Source organism: Crocuta crocuta, unplaced genomic scaffold, assembly GCF_008692635.1.
Source record: "Crocuta crocuta isolate KB4526 unplaced genomic scaffold, BGI_CrCroc_1.0 scaffold114, whole genome shotgun sequence".
NCBI lineage: Eukaryota > Metazoa > Chordata > Mammalia > Carnivora > Hyaenidae > Crocuta > Crocuta crocuta.
Genome location: NW_027530000.1, coordinates 181,311 through 187,026, shown reverse-complemented (window position 1 = coordinate 187,026; position 5,716 = coordinate 181,311). Strand labels below are relative to the sequence as shown.

General features: G+C 66.6%; 1 protein-coding gene across 1 annotated transcript in view; it reads right to left on the bottom strand.

The window, feature by feature from the left end:
* Positions 1-5,710, bottom strand: part of MMP17 (matrix metallopeptidase 17) — an 11,445-nt gene extending 5,735 nt beyond the window's left edge. Inside the window, exon 1 of the mRNA XM_077763604.1 lies at positions 5,677-5,710. The gene's annotated coding sequence lies outside the window, so the exon portion shown is untranslated. The remainder of the gene's footprint in view (positions 1-5,676) is intronic.
* Positions 5,711-5,716: the final 6 nt, after the last annotated feature.

The window sequence follows — 5,716 nt, the reverse complement described above, 5'->3', positions numbered from 1 at the left end:
AGGAGGCGGTGGGGAGGAGAGGGGAAGTGCAGGGGCCCCCAACCCTGCAGCCCCCACCCCGCCGCAGAGTCCCCAACAGCCAAGGAGACGCACCCTTCCTCCTCACAGGGACCCCTGGGCTGGGCCATTACCGCGGGCAGGGAAACTGAGGCCGGAGCCGTGGTGCCCCCGTGTGAGGCACTGGGAGGACGTGGGGTCTATCCGGCTGGCCCTTCCGGCCTCTCCGCGGCTGCCTGTCCCCGCGCGCTCATCACGGACGATGCCACGTGCCTGCGTTTTCTCCGCTGACAGGTCCATTCCCCTCCCAGCTCTCAGATTCCTGGGGATCCAGCCCTGGCCCCAGCGGCCCCAGCAGGTGGGAGCCCCCAGCAGGTGTGTGCCCCCAGCAGGTGAGAGCCCCCAGCAGGTGTGTGCTCCCAGCAGGTGAGAGCCCCCAGCAGGTGTGAGCCCCCAGCGGTGGGAGGGCCCAGCAGGTGAGAGCCCCCAGCAGGTGTGTGCCCCCAGCAGGTGAGAGCCCCCAGCAGGTGTGTGCCCCCAGCAGGTGAGAGCCCCCAGCAGGTGTGAGCCCCCAGCAGGTGGGAGGGCCCAGCAGGTGAGAGCCCCCAGCAGGTGGGTGCCTGCCCCATGGACCCTTCACCTGCACAGTCAATCTGGGACTGGACGGCCCCCAGCCTGGGGGGGGCACAGAGAGCATGAGCCCCTTTGGACAGATGAGTAAACCGAGGCTCAGAGGCTGCAGAGGGGCCGTGGCAGAGCGTAGACAATCGCCCCTCGGCCACGGCGCGGTGGCTCAGGGGAAGTGGAAGCTGGCAGGCAGTGGCTCCAGAGCACCCCCAGGACCCAGACACTGACAGTGAGTCGAGCAGAGCCCGGCTGTGCCAGGAGGTGGGGGCTCACTGCTCCCCGGCACCCAGGTGGGGGCAGTGTGGCCACCGTGTCCACTCAGGCTGAGGAGACCAGGGGCTCGGTCACACGTGAAGCCATCCCGGTCTGGCACCTGTCCCTGCTGCCACATGGACAGGAACGCGCCGGTGCTGGCCTTGCTCTGGGGGCTGACGACGGGCGGCTGGGGAGACCCCCGCACCCCAGTGTCTTCCCCGGGGGGACACTCCCAGGTCCCTCTGGGACAGCCTGTCCGTCCACCTGACACACCCGGACTGAGCACTCACTGTGCCAGGCACTCTGGGGACAGTGGAGACCCAGGAGAGCCCGCCCTGTGGACGCGGCTCCAGAAGCGGACGGCGTTCTGGGGAAAAGCAACGATAAACAAGTGGACGCGGAAACAAGTGACTTCACTCATGACAGCAGTTGCCATACACGATCCCAACAGCTGACAATTACTGAGTACTTTTCCATTCACTAAGCTGCTTCATGCTCACAACGTCCCTCAGGGCAATGCTCTGTGAGGACGGGGGGGCAGCGTGTGTGGGGTTCATGCTTGGCATACAGTAGCCACCACATTCAGTACCTGCTGAAGTAATCTCATGGATGAGCACCGCTGTCCCCACTTTACAGATGGGGACACAGAGAGAGGTTAGGACAGGCACCCACAGTCACACAGCCAGCATGGGGCAGGGCTGGGACCGGAGCCCAGAGCCTATGCCCATAACCTCTCTGCTATGAGGGGATGTGAGTGAAGGATGCAGGGGCTAATTAAATGGTTGTCAGAGCAGGTGTCCCTGGTGGGTGACAGTAGGCTGAGACCTGAAAGATGAGGAACTGGTCAGGTGTCAAGCCCTGTAAGAGTTCACAGAGGTGAGCGTAGCACATACAAAGGCCCTGGGGCAGGAAGCAGCCCTGGATGTTCCATAGAGAAACAGAGAAAGGCGTAGGGGAGGCAGGCACGCAGAAGCTGGCAGCCGGTCAGCACGCAAAGCTGACTCTGGGCAGGGGGTGGGGGGACCCAGGCTGTGAGCCCCGCCAGACCACTCTGTCACTCTGTCCCGTCCCTGCGGAGAGCCGATGGTGCCTGGGGGACCCCACAGGCTCTCAGCTTACGAGGGGCAGACCCACCACCCTCTGCGAGCGAAGCACAGACCCTGCGCCCAGACCATCGCGCTGGAAACTCATTACCAGCAATAGGCAAAACCCACAGATGCTCAACGCACCCTTGGAAGGCACTGCGTCAGCGGCCCTGCCAAACCCCAGATCTTCTCCAGCCTTCTCTCTGCTGCTCCCTCCCCGCAGCCCGGGAAGACTTCCTGGCAGCGCCCACCAGTGAGAGCGATCCAGAGGCCTCACCCAGTGAAGGTCCCACCGGCCTCGCTTCACAGACCGGAGACCGAGGCCTGCGGGCCGGGTCCAGACCCCGGCCTGCCTCAAGGGCCCGCGTGAGAGGGAGACACATCCTAAGCCCACAGGCCAGCTGCTGGCGGTGTGGTCGGGGTCCACGCTCCCGGGGTCCACGCAGACCACAGGTGTCGGGCACAGCCCTGCCCATGCCACACCGGCTCCCATCACAGAAGAACACAAAGGTGTCTTTCAGACTGGCTGTCAGCCCCAGGGCTAGGGTGCTCCAGGACCAGAGCTCCCTGCAGACAGCCTGCCTCGGGGCTGGGGGCCTGGGGTGCTGGGTGGAGCTTAGGACCTTCACTTACACCTAACCTCCCGCTGGGAGGGGCCCCTGGAGTCTTCCCTCTGGAAGGCTCCACGCAAAATCACACAGGGGCTCACGGTTCCCTGGCTACCGCGGTTGGCGCGCTCTGTCCTGGTGGACGGTGGGCAGTGTCGGGCTGCAGCTGCACCGCGCCAGTCTGTGACATCAGTCCTGAGCACACGCAGGGCCCACCGGCTCCCTTGGGTGCTGGCACTGAGGGGCAGGGACCCAGAGGCCGAGGGTGACTGTCACCCCCACCATGATGTGCCCCCAGCCCGGGAGGAGGACACGGCTCACATCCACCGCTGCCATCATCCGGCCATGGCCTGCCTGTCCCGTTATCCCCTGGGGCCTCGCGGGTCATGGGAGGGCCTTGCCTGCTCCCGGCCACCCTCACACACAATCTCAGCCGCAAACCGGTCACCTGTCTGTCAAAGACCACACGACCCCCAAGATGCTGTGTGGCTCGGGACAACGACCTGACGCCGGGGCAGAAACTGGAGGAGACGGGCCGGCCCCCCGCTCCAGGGCCTGGGTCCCACACACAGTCACGCTGCGCTCTCCGGGAGGTTCTGGCACTACCGCTGGCTTAGCAACAGCATCAGCAACGGCCCGCACGTCCGTGCTCGGGGCCGGCTGGAGGCTGTGACGTCCACGCGACCGAGCGAGCTGGGGTGAACACAGAGAACCGGGCAGATCCAGACGTGACAGTCCGGAACGTTCTCCAGGACGGGCTCCCAAGTGAAGACGGCCGGGCACGCAACAGTGCGCAGGAGGCTGTCATCCGTAAAAATAAGGGGCTCAGGTGCCCATGTTCTTTGGAGTGCCCAGGCGACTTCCAGAGGATTCTCGGGGGATGAGGGGAGGAGAGAAGGTGGACTTTCTCCCTCGGACCCTTCTGAATGGCCTGGAAATCTTGCTGCGGATGGAAATACAATCACGGAAAGCTCGGCCGACCCCGAGAGCACAGGGCACTCTATTGTCCCGCTGTGCGCGGCCTGAAAGCCCCCCCCGTCAGCTGGGCGCAGCGGGACTCAATGCAGTGCTCTGTCCTCACGCCAAAGCCGGGGGTGGGCCGGCCCGCCTCTCCCCGCGACCACCCAAGGCTCAAGACCCGCGGGCCTCAACTCTGTCTCGCAGGAGCCGGGTCACGCTTACAAAGGGGCCCTTCTCCTCCCTGGCAGCCCCAGATCTGCAGATCCAGAGTCGGCGGCCCGGCGTCTACCGAGGGGGCGGGAAGGAGCCCCCTCCTCCCCATAAATCCTGTCTCCAAGACTTCCTGCATGTCTGGGTCTGCGGCTCTGAGGTGTCATTCCCCAGAAGGCCACCAGAGACCGCCCTCCACCCACAAACGGGGCAGGGGGCAGGCAGGCTGCTCAGGCAGCAGGCGGGTCTTGGCCTTCCCTGGGTGGGAGCCCTAAGGGTCAGGAGCAGAACCCCCTGCTCTTTACCCGCTGGGCCGGATGCCAGGGCCCTGCTGTCTCTGGCGCTCCAGGCTAAGGAGCCACATCCCCCCCCCCTTCACTGCATTCCACAGTTTGGCCCTGTGACTGCCCCCCCCCAGGGGGCGGGGATCTCGGGTACCCCGGCAGCGGCCGCGAACAGAGGAGGTGCACAACCCGCTATCGCTGGGCAGGCAGAGAAAGACTTGGGAACCCCCTGGGTCTGACAAACCGACTTGGCCGAGCCAGGACTCTCCTCCCACCCCCCGGTGGCCCACCTGACCCTCGTTAGCCTTCCGAGCAGGGTCTCTCTGAGCTGGAAAGGGGAAGCCTGCCTGGGTTCTATTGTGTTTCTGCCCAGACCTGGAGGCACGCTGCCCCCCAGATCATGTGCCCCAGGAGGGGATCCAGGAAACCCCCAGCTACAGAGGAGCACCCCAATTTCATAGGCAGTTTGGCTGGGAGGGCCCCTCAGACATCTGGAGGCCGGCAGCCAGGACGGGTGGCTGAGCCGTCCCAGATGGCTGCCAGGCCTGGGGCAGCTGGGCGGGGGTGGCCCCCAGCCTGTTCCTCTGCCAGAGCCTGTGGCCAAGTCCTGCCAACTGTACGGAGCTGCGGGTGACTCCCGGCTCCCCCAGCAGAGAGCCTCCACCTGCCTGCCTGAAATCCACCTGCAGCTTTCAAGTGTCAACGGTGCTGGGAGAGGGACCCGGCCAGCACCCCTTCAGGGCACCCCTGTCTGCGCGGGTGGACGGGGGCCATGTGCGGGGCCGGGAAGGGCGCGGCGCCTGACGGGACCCTCGCATCTTGGAGTGGGGCCGCAGCAGGGGCAGAAGCCACCAAATAAACAATCCAACGGCCCTCGCGCCCTCGCCTGGCCTCTCCAATCTGGGGGCAACGAGACCCAGAAAGTGTGATCTCAAGCTTCCAGGTCCAGAGGAGTCTGAATAGGGGGAGGGTTGTGGGAGGAGGGCGCTGCCACCGCCCCCAGGACGGCTCCCAAGGCAGGGGGGCAGCTGGCGTTCCTGGAGGGGGCGCTGGGGACCGCGTGGGGCTGCGTCCGAGCCGGGGAATGGGAGGGGAGCCCCATCAAGCCCAGACAGGGCCGAGGGGGAGGCAGAGCAAGGCTGGCCGCACGAGTGAAGCAGAGGCCAGGGTACAGGGCCAAGATCCGCGTCCGGGGGGGGCCTGGGGGCCGGTTCTCTAGCTCCCCAGCTCCCTACACGGAGCAAACTCGAGAACCACCGGCTTTCCCGGGCGCCCCCACTCCGCAGCCCCGACCTTTTCTCGGGGGTGGGTGCGAGCACCCCCCCTCCGCCTCTCCCACTGGGAACGCACGCGGGGCGCTCTGCTCCCCGCGGCTGCGACGGGCGTCCCACCCGCCTGGGGTCCCCCTCCGGGGCCGCTCCGAGCCGCGGACAAGAGCAGCCCCACCTCCGCTGCCGCCGCGGAGCCGGGAAGGCACCCGGCGCCTCTTTCCCAGACCCGGGTGCGCGCGCATCAGCCGCCCAGCCTGTGCCCCGGCCTCAGCTTTCCGCCTAGGAAATGGGTCCAGGGCTCCCCGCGCTCCCGAAGCGACACGGGGCACTGTCGGGTCCCCTCGGGCCGCGGGACCCCGCGTGCCGGCCGCGCACTCACCACCCCCAGGTTGAGGTCCTCCGCTCGGGGCGCGGGCGCG